Here is a 16,238-nt window from a genome sequence, read left to right on the forward strand (position 1 = left end):
CCTCAGATTCTCAGTTTTCTCGTCCTTTATTCGTGTCTTGGCTTGGCCCAGTTCCCTTTGGCCGGGTCCTCACTTACATGATGGGGATGACAGCACCTATCTGGAGACTATTGTGAGGATAACGTGAGGTGATACCTGCAAAGCCCTTAGCACTTTGCTCCCATCTCCAGCTCCCACAAAGGGCAGCTACTTCAGTTCTTTCAGTAAATCTATCCCATAAGTCCTCAAGGGCCCAGAGCCATCAACTGCTCTATCTGGGGCCAGGAGATAAACTCAAATCTTTTCTGAAGAGGCTGTCCTCAGCGAGTTGACAGTCATCTCATTTGCCTGTGAGTAGGGAGGGCCACTGTCCATCCTGGTATCACCCCTCAGCCTCCCAAACAGGTAGCCAGAAAGGGCAGTGCCTTTCCCTTTGGACATCTCATTGATCTTTCTACTTGGCCTTGTGAACGCTCACGCCCTCTGGATTTCCCTCTCTCCCCTTACACTCCCCCTGGCACTGGCTGGTATCTGTGGGATTCAAAATCTTGCAGCTGAGACTCCTGTGGTGACCAACAGCTGTGTTCTGGGGCAGGATTCATGTATCACTCGATTCCCTGACATAGCACCCTTCAGCAATATGCAGTCCCAGGCACAGTGTCTGGGGCAGAGCCTGGATAATTTCCGGTACCTTTCCTTGTTTGTTTTTTTAATTGGAGTATAGTTGATTTAAATGTTGTGTTAGTTTCAGGTGTACAGCAAGGTGATTCAAGTATACATATATTGATACATATATCCTTTTTCAAATTCTTTTCCATTTATTCAATAGCTTTCCTTGCACTTCATGTAATTCGGGGCAGAGAGCAATTGTTCATCATTCTTTGAGTGACTGTAACTCACTCATGGATCCCTCAGCTTCTAGGCTCAATCCAACCTCTCACATGTTAGTTAGAATTATGATGGTTTCTAAAATGCCAGCCTGATTTTATCTTAAAATAATTTCTTAAACCAAACTTGATGATATTTGCACCAGACACATCTGGCTCTCACAGTTTGTCCTCACTTTACTGAGGAGGGATGAGACTCAGAGAGGTAGAGCAACTTGCCCAAAGCCACACAGCTGCCGAGTGCCAGAGATCAGATTCGAAGCCAGCGAGGACTCAGGAAGGCTTTGTGGAGAGACCTGATCTAGTTGGAGGGGCAGAAGGAGCAAAGGCTTGGAAAACAGCTTAGCTTGATGGGTTTGTGGCTGCTATTGGGGACCCAGCTGGGGAATGGAGGGCAAAGTAAGAATAAGGAGGACCTTGAAGGCCGTATCACCCAGAAAGGTCAGCCCCCTCTGTACTGGGTGCTATGAAGGGCACAAGATTGAGGGCACAGATTTTGGGGTCTAACAAAATGATGTTCAAGTCCCAGCTCTGTCCATTACAAGAGGAATGACTTTGACCCAGATCTTTGCCTTTCTGAGCCTCAGTTTTATCTGTAAAATGGGAAAAACAAACACTACCCATCTCACAGGGCTGTTGGGAGAATGCAATGAGATGACGGATTCAAAGGTTCTAGGCTCACAGTAGGTGCTTAATAAGTGTTATACGCACACACACACACACACACACACACACACACACGCACGCATGCACACACACTCTTTGCCTCTGAACTTGCCTTTGGGAGGCAGACTGTTTTGCACAGGGGGTCGAGTTCCTTCTTGGGGGAAGAGAATATGGCCTAACCTTGGCCCCACTTTCCGGCAGGTGGGGGACTTTAGGAATAAGCCACCAGCTCTGGGACATATTTCATAACTTGAAGACTCACACCCACCACCCCCACTTGGGCAGTTCTCGGTTCCTGGAAGGCAGAGCCCTCAGTCACTTCCTGGAAGCAGAGAGGGAGAAACAAAAACAGAAGATGCAACCCACCAGTTCCTGGGTCAGGGAGGTAACTGGGTGAGTCAGGGAGGCTGGGAGGGTACTATGGAAGGGACCAGGTTGTGTTCCCCAATGTGGGCTCTCCCCTTGCACCCATCCCCACAGTCCCCTGCACACAGAGGCAGCCTGGGGTGGAGGAGAGACCACTTATCCGCTGTGTAACCTGAGCAGATCGCTTCACCAAGTGTGAGCTTCAGTTTCCTCATCTGTAAAATGGGCGATACTGTCTCAAAGATGAGAATGGAATGAGATGCTGTAGGGAAGATCCCCTGATGCTGGCATCCAGCAGGGGCGCTGTGGACAGAGGAGCAGAGGAGAGGGGGGCCTCCAACTCAGGGAGAGTACAGAGATGGCGACCTCCCTACCTCCCTACATTAGGGAAGCAGTTAAGGAAGCTGCAAAGACCTGTGTGAGAGCAGAGACCTCCCCGCCTCTTTGGGATGCAACCGTGAGCACTGGGGAAACCAGCATCTCCCTGCCTGGGCCTGTCTAGGGCGACCAGCTTATCCCAGACATCCGCAGTGTTAGCACTGAAAATCCCTCGTCCCAGTCAGTCTCAGGCAATCCAGGTGCCTAGTACCTGCCATACTGTGGGCTTCAAGGGGAAGGGACCAGGGACACAGCAGCCTCTAGCCAGGCCGTGGCTGGGCAGGCTTCAGCCCATGTGACTGAAACCCACATGGCTCCCAGAGGCTCTGTGGCTCCAAAGAGGCACGCAGTTAACAAGGAGAGGAGCAGAGCGTAAGCACTGTGTATGGCAGGTAGGATAATAACTTTACTCTTTGCTAAAACACATTTATGATGCATTATAAAACCCCCACTGCGGATGGATCACTTCAGTATCTCATCATCTGGGGGCCTCATTCATCTTCACTCCAGCACTGGCTGCTATGGTTCCCGTTACACAGATTAGGGAAGCAAGGCTCAGGGCAGTGAGGTCACTTCCTTCAGGCCCCACCTTTCACCTCTTCTCTCCTCTGATGGCAGGAAAACAGTCACTTACCACAGGAGTGGGGTGGGCAGGGCTCAGAGAGAGGCGCAAGGAGATGCCACATCCTATTTTCTTGTCGCTTGCTTAACGGAGGAGGTCAGACACTGCCCGTTTCGTCTTCACCCGAAACCGGGGTGCTTCTGCCCCAAGCCCCACCCAGGCTGTGTGGAGGAGCGAGCTGCCAGGGGCCACACCCCAGCTCCGGAGACCACGCCGCATGGCTGCCCTGGACCACTCAGGAAAGGTGCTTGTAGGACTCAAGAAGCTTGGGACCTCCCATTTGGAATCCTGAATCCCAGGAGTCCCAGCGTTCAAGAGCTTGAAATCTCAGGATCCAAAAGACTGAGCGTCTCAGGGTGTGGGTTGAGCAGCCTCGAGAGAGGGGATCCAGCGGGGGCCCAAGTGTCCCCCCAGATCGCAGCACAGGTCTGAGTCTGCTGCACTGGACATGTAACCCAGCAGGACCCTGTGGGGCCTTCCCAGGACAGACCCCTCCCCCATATCCCCTACTTTAGCTCCTCCCTGAAGTACCTAGATAACAGTATCTGATGCACATTTCCTGAGTTGTTTTACAGATGCTAACCACCGCCCCCCAGATGGAAGAAATTAACTACTTGATGACCCCAGACCTGGCGCATGAGGATTGATAATGTTAACCCCTGCGATGCCACCCTGTTACCTCACCATCAACCAATCAGAGAATTGTGCACAAGCTGATCACAGTCCCTGGAACTCCCCTCCCTCACCTGGCGTTTAAAACTGCTTTGCTAAAACTCATCGGAGAGTTTGGGCTTTTTGAGCACTAGCTGTCCCAGACTCCTTGTCTGGAGCCCTGCAAAAAACGCTGCACTTTCCTTCACCACAACATGGTGTCAGTACATTGGCTTTACTGCACACAAGTGAGCAGACCCCAGTTTTGGTTTGGTAACAGACAGGACCTGGCCCAGCTCAGGATCAAATCCAGGAACAAACCAGATCCAGTCCCAGCCCTGTGGCTTACAAGCTGTGTGATCTTGGGCAACTGAACACACCTCTCTGAGCCACAGGTTCTTCACTTGGAACACAAGATACCAGTAGCGCCTACACTTTGTGGGGTTGTTATGTGTTAAAGTGAGCTGATCCAGGTTGAGCGTTTAGCACAAAGTAAGTGCTCAATAAAGGCCAGGTGTTGTCATTGTCATTCTGCACGTAAGGCCACATCCCTGAAAAATCTACAACCCTGGGACAGCTTTGACACACTTCTGACCTCGTCAGTCAGAGAGAGCTGGGGCCAGGAGCCCCAGAAACCTGTACAGTAAGTCCTGGGTGCCATACACAGCCTTGGTCTCCTCTGGTTTGTGTATCAAGTGTAGACAATGTGCTGGACACTGTTCTAAGAGCTATGCATGAACTATTAGCTCACCTGGGCCCCACAGCCTCCTCGTATTAACCCCACATGAAAGATGGGGAAACTGAGGCCCACTTGGTGCTTACAGTCACATGGCCAGTAAGAGAAGGAGCAGGAACTTAAACCTGGTTGGTCTTGCTCCAGAGCCCACCTCATAGTCACAGCTCTGTACCACCTGTGAACATGACCTGGCCATTCTCCGGAGCCAAAGCAAATGCTGCCTCCTCCAAGAAGCCTTCCCAGATTGCCCAGGCATCATTAGTCCGGTTGTTTAAACCATTTTTAAAAAATGTTTGTTTACTTTCAAAACATTCATTCCCATCAGCTCATAAACACTAAGAGGACAGGAACCACAGACATCTTACGGCTCACGCCACACGCCCCGGGCTTAGCAGACGGGCAGGTGCTTGGTGGGCGCTGTGACATTGGCCCACTGGAGCACAGGCACTGTGGCTGCCCTATGCCCCCACCAGACTACAAGTCTCCACAGGATCCCTGGCCCCCACAGGCCTGGCATCCTGGGGGCTCATTAAAGGCGTGTTGCAGGAGTGGACACAGGAGTGAGGCTGGGCAACAGGCATACAGTTGCACAGGACGTGCCACCTGCAGGATTTTGGCCTCACATTTGTCATCCTGCACTTCCCAACCTTTTCTAATCAATTACCCCAGCCCTATCAAGGAGCCTTTCCAGACATTGCTTTTCCTAATTACCACCTGCCCCCATGAAATTTTAATACTGCAGATATATCTGTTGAATGTTCTGTGACCCTTTACAGGGACACAAACCATAGTGATAGCTAAGATTTCTTTTGCCTTCCCTCCCACCCTCCAAAAAACCCCACCCAGGCTGTGTGGAGGAGCGAGCTGCCAGCGGCCAACTCTCAACTGTCGTACCTAAATTTGCTAGCCTGGTACGGAGGAAGTGAGGTCCTTTCACAAATGAATTCACTGAGACTTACACCTGGTTTTAGTTTAACAACTGACAATTTTCAGGGGATATCTGTCTGTCTGTAGACAGATGGACCAACACACAGACACACACCAGCCATCTGTAACAGAGAAGAACAAGCCCGACTTCATCTTGTATTTCTGTCTTTAAAAGATGGGGAATATTTCAACTATCCCTAAAGAAAGTCCTCTGGGGTGCATGTTGGATAAGTGGTCTGATTACAGCTATGAACCCATGAGTAAGAGGAAGATGATATTTTATTGTAACAGTGTGTGGCCACAGTACCTGTTAGGATCTAAGGAATGGTGGCCTTTGAACGGCTCTCTAAATTACAATACAATCCTGAAATTAGAGCTATTCTGTGAAGAAGCAGGGAAGAATGATAAAATCCCCTACGTGCAAGCATTTGTGTTATTACATCAGGATGAGAAAAAGTCAGACAGTTGTCGCCTTACGGTATAAAGGCTTGAAAAGAAACCCGAGGCAAGAGCTGTCACACAGGAAGAAAAGGAAGGGAACAAGAATGAGGATACATTGCTTCAAACCTTAAACGCTCCCCTGGCTGAGCTGGGTCCCAGCCACTCCAGCCACTATGCCAGTACCTCCACCTCTTCCACTGCCTCCCATTCTTCTTGCTCCAGCCCCAGTTCCCAACCCCGGGGCTCAGGTAGTGGTCAGACCGGCTCCCTCTCCTTATAGGGATCAATTATTTTCCTGGGCACAGGGACCTTATCTGGTATCACCATCTAAGACCCAACAGGGCACCCAATTTGGACTGGGAGCCATCCCAGAGCAGGGCAATTATCCCGTAGGGGGGCATAAATGAAAATGGCCACCTGGCTGGGTTTCTATGGATGCACAGTCCCTTGTCAACCCTGGACTTGTTTAATTGGACAATCCTCCTTATAGGGGGAATCCTTTCCGAATGACAGAATTGTTTGCTTCCATTTTTGCCACCCATCACCCTTCCTGGACAGACATACACATTCTTCTTAACGTGATCCTTACAGGAGATGAAAGGAGAATGGTCACTGATAAGGCCAGGGAAGAAGCGTACCAGCGCCACCTAATGGACCCAAATGGTACACCCAAAGCCCACCTGGCAGCACCCACAGCTGAACCAAATTGGGATCCTCAGTGAGGCAGCAATGCCCTTTTTAGAGCACTGCCCTAAGTGCATCTTGGCAGGGCTTCGAAAAGGGGTCCCAAAACAAAAGAGTTTGAAAATATTCAAGAAATTCAGCGCAAATCAAATGAAGACCACTCTGAATTTTTGGAAAGGATTTATCAGATCTACAGACATTATACTGATGCCAGTCCCAAGGGCCCTAAAAATACTAGAAAGATAAACATGAACTTTAGCAGGCAAAGTGACCCAGATATCAGGAGAAAGTTACAAAAATTAGATGGTGCATTTGGAATGAATCTTTCTCAGTTGGTAGACTTTGCTTTTAAGGTAATTCAACAGCAGAGAACACAAACAGAAAAAGAAGGCACAAGGTGAAATGTACTTTTCTAATTGTTGCATTGGATCCCTGGAAGACAGGAGGCTCTGAGAAAGATAAGCCAGCACTAGGTAAAGAACAATGCACTTGTTGTAAAGAGAAAGGACACTGAGAGAGAGAGAATGCCTGCAATTAAAGAACAAGAGGGCTAAAGACGTGGAAGCAACGTACATGTCCAACAACAGATGAATAGATAAAGAAGATGTGGTATATATATATATATATATGTATATATATATATATATATATATATATATATATAATGGAATACTACTCAGCCCTAAAAAGAACCAAATAATACCATTTGCAGCAACATGGATGGAACTATAGATTATCATATGAAGTGAAGTAAGCCGGAGAAAGACAAATATCATATGATATCATTTATTTGTGGAATCTCAAAAACAAGATACAAAATAACTTATTTACAAAACAAAAATAGACCCACAGACATAGAAAACAAATTTATGGTTACCAAAGGGGAAAGGGGTGGGGGAGGGATAAATTAAGATTTTGGGATTAACATATTCACACTACTATAAATAAAATAGATAAACAAGAACCTATTGTATAGCACAGGGAACTATACTCACTATTTTGTAATAACATATAAGGGAAAAGAATCTGAAAAAGAATAGATATAAATATATGTATAACTGAATCACTGTGCTGTATACCTGAAACTAACACAACATTGTAAATCAACTATACTTCAATTAAAAAAAATTGTTTTTTTAAAGGAGGGCTAAAAAAGGAAAGGAGTGGGGCCTCTCAGATGTAGAGAGGGAAGAATGTTTAGATGATGAATGAAGAGACCCAGGGGCTCCTCTGGATTTATGACACTCAATTCAAATATCCCCACAGGAGCCCCAGGTAAAATTGACAGTGGGAAGAAAACTGATTGACTTTCTGGTAGACACAGGGGTAACGTATTCCATGCTAAACACTAAGTTGGCACAGAGAACATCCCAGTCTACCCCAGTCACTGGGGTATCAGGGGAAGTACAGAGCTGACAATTTATTTCAAACCATTGGAGTGTCAATTAGGAGATCTGATATTAAAACGTAGTTTCTTGTACATGCCTGAATGCCCTATCCCCAACCTGGGCCAAGATTGCCTCTGTAAACTGAATGCTCAAGTGACTTTTTCACCAGGACAACTTGATATCAGAGTCCCACCAGAACATGCTTTAACACCTACAGAGGGCTCTCCTAGAAAATTCAGAAAAACAGACAGAACTTGATCCCCCTGAGGTCTACAGAAAGGTAAGATGAGAAGTGTGGGCTGATGGTGCCCCAGGAAAGGTAAATTATTCCTCAGTTTGGATTGCCTAATGCCAAAGTGACAATGGGCTTGCTTTTGTCTACAAGTATAACCCAACAGGTATCATATTGATTGGAAACTACTCATTTACCTTGGGATAAGGCCTTGCCAGTCGCCCTGCGACAGATTAGAGCGGCTCCCAGAAGCAAGCTTAAATTAAGCCCTTTTGAAATATTGGGTGGTAGGCCATTATAGGTGTCTGCCCAGGCAGGAGAATCTGTAGCCAGTAGGTCTGCAGACTTGGACTTGCAAGCCATCAGAAGATCTTAAGTTGCTGTTAAGATCCTACCAGATAAGTAACAATGACTTTACTCTCCCATTTCACTTGTACTTGTTGGAAAGGAAATGCTTTAATAAAGCTATCTGTTTGGCCAACAGGGGAAATATGCAAAGACAGCTCAGGGCAGAGCAGCCTAGGTGCCCTCATCCCAAGTGCTGGAGTTTATATATATGTTCAAGTGCTTGTCTAAGTGTTGTGACAGGGCCATAAAAAGGGGGAGCAGTATCTTCATAATGCAAACTGCTTATACCCAGCCTAGGACTCGGGAATACTACCAGTTCCAAGTTGATAAATTCCATTCCACCATCACCCCCTCCTTGCCCCCGTTCAGCAGGAAGTAGCCAGAGTGGTCGTCGCCCCTTATCCTGCAAGATTGTGGAATGGATATTGACAATAGGAAATTGTAACAGAGAAGAACAAGCCTGACTCCATGTTGGATCTATTCCTTTAGCTCTAACCTTTGTGCTCTGTTGCCTCTGCTTAGTCCTACTGGCTCTGCACCTTTGTAAAAGAATGTCATCTATAGCTTGAAATATTCCCGGGCTTGACCTTTAAAGGTATAACACTTTTCCATTCATATAGAGATTAAAAAGTTGCACAACAGAAAATAACAATCGTCTTGTTGGAGGTTTACAGGAACATTGCAACCAGAACTATGTGGACAGCTGCAAGAACAAAGGATTCCAGCACCAAGAAGTTTGCAACAACCAGCCACACCTCCTCCCCTTTTAGTATACAAGCAGCCTGAATTCTAACTCAGGTAAGAAGGTTCTTTGGGACACTAGTGGGCCATCTTCTCAGTCTGCTGGCTTTCCAAATAAAGTCACTATTCCTTGCCCCAACACCCTGTCTCTTGACTTAGTGGCCTACCCTGCATCAAGAAGTACAACAGGTAACAATCGTATTTCCTTCTAGCCAGAGGCCACCCCCACTGTCTTCCTGCTCCAGCTCAGCAAAGGAGACTGAGAGACAGAGGCCTTGGGTCTTTGTGGGCTCCACGAGGGTCCTGCAGCCAGATGGGGCCACCACAAGTCCAAGCTCAGCCACCTCCCAGCCATGCTGCCATGGGCTGCTGCTTCCCCCCTCTGAGCCTTGGTTTTCTTATTTGTAAAAAGGGGGCAGGGTTCTCAGATGATTCCCTGGCCCCTCTGAAGGCCTAGGTTCCCAGGGAATGCTCAGCCTGGCATCCCAGCCCATTCCATTGAGTTTCAATCTCCCGTCTGCTGGCCAAGCCCAGAGAGGGAGGCATCTACCACGTAGGGTGTGGCCTGCCCGGGGGCTGGGGAGCCACCTCCTGAGGAAAAAAGAATTCCAGGAGACCAGAGCCTGCCTGCCCTGATCCTTGTCTATGGGCGTGTGTGTGTGTGTGTGTGTGTGTGTGTGTGTGTGTGTGTGTGTGTAAGGGGACACTGCTTTAGCTACCAGCCCCCCACCATTCTCTTTTATGCCCCTAAAGCACCCCAGATACAAAAGTAATAAGAGTATTCTAATCATTATTATTTTCTCCTTTGCTAGCAGTAGTATCTTAAAACTAGTATTTTAATAATTTGCTGTGGACAAGCATCATTTTCTCAATCCTATAAGAATGTGAAGAACACAGTTTGGAAACACTATTTTTATGGATCCATAGCCTGAGCAAATCCCTTCACCTCTCTGGGCTTTGGCTTCCCAACCATGAACGAAGGAGTAGGATGATTTTTAGGGAAATGCTCCTGATTTCTCCAGTTTTGTGAATTCAGAGTAGCCCCTAAACCGGCAGCTGCTGGCAAACCTGACAGGAAAGGCAGAGCAGGATCCGGAAGAAACAGCAGAATAAGGCTACCAACTCCAGGCAGACCTCAATCCCGAGTGCCCAGGGCTTTGGGGTGTCCTTTCCAGGGGCTGCAGCTCAGGCTCTGCCCGGGGTTGCCCCCCAGCCCGCCCTTGGCTGTCAGGCAGGTCTGCTGGTCCCTGGAGACCCTGCCACCCAGCCACTCCCTGTGGTTTTTGCAAGCTGGCACTTACCGTGCTCAGCAGAGCATGAGATGGCTGCCTCGTGGGCCCAGGAGAAGCGGCTTCTCTGCTTTAGTAACAAGGACCCAGCCTGTGCTGCCAAGCACGGCTGTGGCACCTCTGCTGTGGCCTCAGACCGCTCCAACCCCCAACGGCCGTGTGTAAAAGAAGGAAGCAAAAGTGTGGTTACTCAAGGCCACGTGACGGCCCACACCTCCTTGTTTGTTGCAGCTTTGGGGACATTGATCAAGCTTGGGTGTGTAGTAGGAGAAAGGGCCCTGCTGAGCCCGAGGCCACTCTTGGGTTCCTGTAACCATGAAAACACCTAGAACCACATGGAAACTTGCAGGGGAGGGGTAGTTGGTGGGGGAGGGGGGCGGCCCAAGCTGAGAAATGCCACAGCAAGAAATGCCACAGCACTACTCCATGGGGATGAAGTGTGGAGGTGAGAGGGCACCCATCCTGGAAGGGAGGGAGTGACCAGATGCAAAGGAGGATGGTGGGGAAGCCAGCAAGTAAACAGGTAAACAGACCGTTAGGACACAGTGTGGTCACGTCACCCCGGGGTGAGCCAGGGAGGGGCCCCTAACCCACCCTGGGTCGGGGGGGAGTTGTCAGGAGACTCTTCCAAGGAGAAGTGGCCCTTGAGATGACAAGCAGGGGTGGGCTGGGCGGGCAGCCCAGGAGGAAAGCAGCAGCCCAAGGAGAGCGTAGAGCAGGAGCCACGACTGGGAGGCCTGAGAACGCACAGACTCTCAAGGAAGCCAAGGAGGGAGGGCTGTCTCCCAGTGTCTGGCCAGTGGCTTTGTACAAGGTGGGGCTCAGGACACATGCAAAGAGAGGTTCACATCCTGCCTTGCACACAGGTTGTTTTAAACTGAAAATCAGAGCCCCAGTGGGTTGTTCACATGACAGAACCTTGATCACTTTAGGAAGCTACAGCTGGAAGGGGCCCAAAACTCAGTCTGTACAGACAGGGAAACTGAAGTCCCCAAAGAGAAAGGGAGACACTCAGAGCTTCCCGCTCCTCCCCAGCAGGTGGGGGAGTAGCCAGCCCTCCAGGGCAGGGGCTGAGAAACTCTGAAAGCCTTACCCAGGAGAGGAAGGCCACTCCCCGACCATAAGCATTCCAGGTACTTCTCTTCTAGCCTGGGTTCACAAGCACTTTGGGGGCGGGACAGTCTCTCTGCTAGGATCTGCCCTGGATGTCCACCCCAAATCCCAGCGCATCCTGAACAACAGCCCATCACCAGACCCACAGGTGTGAAGCCGATGGCAAGATCCCTAAGATGCAGCGGTCAAGGAGAGCGAGCGGACCAGGAATCAGGGACCTGTGTGACCCTGGGGTGACTTCCCCCCATCCAGGTCCCAGTTCTCTATCTATAAAATAGGAAACCTCCAAAGATGGAAGGTCCTCCAAGAACTGGGGAGGATGCTGATGACCAAGTCAGAGGGGCATGAGGGCGGCTCTGACAGGAACTTCCAGCGGGCCAATCGCCCACCTGTCGGGGTGGAGAGGGGAACAGCCATGACTTTGCAGCAGGCAAGACCCAGACTGTCTGGGCTGACAGTCTACACAGAGCGTGACTGACCATCCCGGCCCGCCTGGGACTGAGTGGGCTCCTGGGATACGGGACTTCCAGTACTAAAACTGGGTCAGCTCCAGGCAAAGTGGGATGAGTTGGCTGTCCTAGAGCAGGGACCAGCCCCTCCCAGGCCACAGGGCCAGGGGACCTGATCATTTGTTCTATTCTGAATGGGGTATCAGAGGTTGTTAGCTTCACCTGCGGCACTGGGGTGGGGTACTGGCCAGGGAGTCCAGAGCAAGCAGATGCAGAGCCCCGCAGCTCCCAGATGCCTCCTTTCCTCCCTGACCCCCATGCAGCTACAAGCTGCTTCTCAGAAGATTTGGGCACAGCCTGGGGAAAAGTTAATTCTGCCACTGTCCAGCCCCCAGTCCCTTATGCCCCTGTGAGCTTTGAGAACCAGCCAGGAGCAGTGCCCTGGAAGGGACCACTCTCAAGATCAGGGGCCTCGTAACTGGCCTTTTACAAGCTGCGTGACCTAGGCAAGTCACTTCTCTGGAGCTTCAGTTTCCTCACCTGCAAAGCCTCGTAATACAAACGCTTAACATTTCCTTGGCCTCTGCTATGCGCCAGACACTGTGCATCTATCCTCTCGTAGGCTCACGGCAGCCTTTGGAGGTGGGGATGCTGAGGCTCAGAGCAAGGCTGTGCCTTTCTCAAGATCACACAGAGTCAGCGGCAGAGTCCGGGGAGACGGAAAAAAGCCCCCAACCTCCACCCCTGGCCTGGGATCGTGCTGGCTGAGTACTTGAGTGCTGGTGAATCTTCTCTATACCAGCAAGTGCTCTATGTAAGGGGGAAGGCAATAACTTAGCAGCAGGTAAAGCTATGTCAAGGGAAGACTTGTGCCGCTAAATCTGCCTTGTAGAGGAGGAAATATTGCTAAGAGGATACTGGTTCTTGGTGCCTGTGCGAAGACCATGAAAGCACAGCACACCTCGTGGCACATAAACACCTGTAAGATGCAAGCATTCAAAGTGAGCAGGTTTCCACTTCCACAAACGGAACCCAGAAAAGTACTCCAGAATGCCTTCAAAGATTGAAGCAATGGTATTCCACCTAAGAAACACTGGGAAGAAACATTCAAGTCCCATGCAATGGAAACCTGTCCCTTAATGGGATAAGACGCAGGTGTTAAAGTCCCATTTATGCTGAATGCTTGTAAAGCACTCACACCTTGTTAGGTGTAAAAAGCAGGGGTCTAAGAATGTATAAACAGCATACTTTCAGGGGTGTGGGTGCTTAGAGGATGGACTGAAAAAAAAGCTTAGAGTGCCCTGTAAGCATGACAGTGGCCCTTTCTATTTTCCTTTTCTATAATTTTAAATAGAAAAATGTATATAATGATGTATATGTCAGCTTTATTATCAGGAAACAGATTTTAAATTCTATGAGGACTTTACAGACACCCTACATTTCAGGATGGCTAGACAATCTGCTGCTTTTGTCTGTTTCTATCCTTATGGGGTCTTTGGGGGACAGCTCCTCCCACCCCCTAACCTTGTGTTTTGTGGGGCTGCCAGCCATGGTTTCCCAATGCCCCCCGGCCACAGCGATGCGACCAACGATATCACTTCTCCAAATGCTCCTCAGCCTGACTACGGAAGATCTCCGTGGAAGATTCTCTGGAGGGGTTTCAGGAACCTGCTCATATCACAGACTACACTCTCAAGAGGACAATGCATTCCCTAGAATAGAATCAGGGAGCTTTTTCTGTAAAGGGCCAGAGAGCAAATCTTTTCAGTTTTGTGGCTCTGTCAATAACTATTCAAGTCTGCAGTTGTAACGTGGAAACAGCCGTGGTCCATATGTAAACGAATGAGCATGGCTGTGTCCCAACAAAATTTTATTTACAAAAACAGGTGGAATTCATTTACAAAAACAGGTGAATTTGTCTCACAGGCTGCAGTTTGCTGACCCCTGGCCTAGAAAAATGGGAGTCACTGGCTATGAGGAGAACCAGATTGGAAAAGGGACCCACCTGGTCCCCACTGATGGGCAGAAAGAAACACTGGTCCCCTTAAGACTACACTGCTGGCTTTCTCAGTGCAGGGCACATTTATTGAGCCCTGACAAGCGCCAGGCACTGGGATAAGCCACAAGCAGGACACACACTGTCCTTGTCCTCTTGGGGCCTTCAGGTTAGTTAGTGGTCAGGCCAAAAGCTACCAGGTAGGGCCACTGAATGCAGCCAGGTAGAAAACACAGCCCTAAGAATCAGGAGAATTGGGTCCTTGCTTCACATTTTCTATGTGGCTTTAGGGAATTCACTTGAGCTCTCTGAGGTTGGCTCATCTGGAAAATGGAGATTCGAATGCTTAGTGCAAAACAATGTAAGGACTCAGTTAAGGCCTGAGAGTAAACAGGTAGGGCTGCCAATAGATGCAGAGGGCAACTGCCTCACCTCTTTGACCCCCTGAGTCCATTTACCCTAAAACTCAAGAGCAAAACTTGCCATAGGTTTCAGGATGCCATTCCTCAATGTTTAAGAGCAGAAGCCCCTTCTTTGCTCCAACTGCAGGAACTCTCTCCCTATGCAGGTTTCAATGGCTCCCCATTGTTTTTAGAATAAAGACTCAAATCACCAGCATGGCTGGCAATGCTTAACCACCCCCCTCACCCCTGGCCTCATCTCATTCACATGCCCCCTTGTTCTCTGCTCCAGCTCTTTTCTAGCTCCTTTTATGTTTCCCCCGACACAGGGTCTTTGCATGCGCAGTTCCTTCTGCCTGGAGCAGTCTTTACTGGTCATCACCTGGGTAACCCCTCCTCACTCTTCAGACCCAGTTCATGTGCCCCCTCCTCAGGAAAAGCCTGTCCTGCCCACCCTGTCCCATTCTGCAATCTCAGAACCCTGCGCCCCTCTCCAATGTACATGGGATTATCTAATAAATGTCTATTTCCCCGGAAGCCCCAGGAGAAAACCATGTCTGTTTTGTTCACTGTGGCATCTCTTGGGCCAAGCACAGAGCCTGGCACATAGGAATAAACACTGCTAACATTTATCAGGTGCTCCTCTGTGCCAGAGAGTGTCCTAGGCTCTTGATATATGCTAATTTGTTTCATCGTCACAATTGCCCCACGAGGTAGGTACTATTAGTATTCCCATTTTATAGATGAGAAAAACCAAGGCCCAGAGAGATTTAAGTCATTTGCCTAAGGTCACACAGCTAGTTAGTGGCAGAACCAGGGTTTGATTACAGAGCCTGCATTCAATCAGATAAAAGGTTGTTGAATAAATATGTAAGTAATTCCAACTTTTCCTGGCTGGCCCTGCCTGCGATGACTGGTCCAAGGGGATGCAATGCTCCCCACCACCCTCTAACCTGAAGTGAGCAGCTGGGGTGTGGAGCAGGAATTACAATCAGCGAAGCCAATGGGTGTTAAGTTCCTTTCTCTACCAGAGTCCAGTGGTGGGCTAGCCTGGGAACAAAGACCCATTTATGGGCCTTTTGGGAAAATGTGGTCCTGGGCATTAACTAAAGCCTGTTACTGCTGGAGCAGCCCCATCTTAAAGGGAACGGCGTGGCTCCTTGGGCCGCCAACTGGACGACGAAGGATTTGATATCCAAACAGTCCACAACCTCCTTATACTCGGACCCTCCTAGATGATCATTTGTGCGCTAAATGCGGTCGTGCTTCCGTCAGCTGACGGGCGAAAGTGCTGCAGCTGCCACAGGGTGACGGTCACAGCCTCACGGTGGGCACCCAGTCCCAACGGCCTCACCACTGCCTGTACAGCTCTGCTTGTACAGGCCTATCTGGTTGTTGCTCCTTAGTCGTTTCTGGTTGTGGAGTGCGGTGGGAAACCGTCCTTATGAAACTTAATACCGTAGAGACAAAGAGAGCAAGCATCAGGTGGCCAAAGCCAGCAGAGCTTACCTCCATCGTGGTATTCACCAGACCTAAGCTGGTCAGTTATTGAGGAAAACCAGAAAAAACATACAAACAAAAAAACACTTGTGGACTTCTGGAAATATGTGGATAGGCAAGGACAGGCCAGGAGTAGCTGAGATCCAATCATCTTTGTAATTTGCTGGGGACCCGCGGGGCCCCTCCCTCACAAGATGTCCACTTCCTGTAGGACCCTATGCCCATTTCCCTGAAAATGGAAAAAACTGCAGGAAAACGGGGGTGGCGTCCTATAGAATCATGCCTGCCTTCCTAAGTGGCCATCATGCCTCCTAGGAAGCTGGGGCTCAGGAAAGGGCCCAGGTGGGCCAGACCGCAAAGCCTGTGCTGGCAGCGCAGCAGTTTTCAAATTTACCCACAGGACACTTTGTTCAAGTGAAAGCAAAGGTCTCATGAAACGGAGAA

At 49.4% G+C, this 16,238-nt stretch overlaps 1 protein-coding gene across 2 annotated transcripts in view; it reads right to left on the bottom strand.

Annotated features, from left to right (window-relative positions):
• LOC116739212 (transmembrane protein 119-like) overlaps positions 1–16,091 on the bottom strand; it is a 38,249-nt gene extending 22,158 nt beyond the window's left edge. Inside the window, exon 1 of one of the 2 annotated variants that reach the window (XM_032603438.1) lies at positions 10,348–16,091. The gene's annotated coding sequence lies outside the window, so the exon portion shown is untranslated. The remainder of the gene's footprint in view (positions 1–10,347) is intronic. The other variant, XM_032603434.1, reaches the window with a different exon arrangement.
• Positions 16,092–16,238: the final 147 nt, after the last annotated feature.

This window comes from Phocoena sinus, chromosome 14, assembly GCF_008692025.1.
Source record: "Phocoena sinus isolate mPhoSin1 chromosome 14, mPhoSin1.pri, whole genome shotgun sequence".
NCBI lineage: Eukaryota > Metazoa > Chordata > Mammalia > Artiodactyla > Phocoenidae > Phocoena > Phocoena sinus.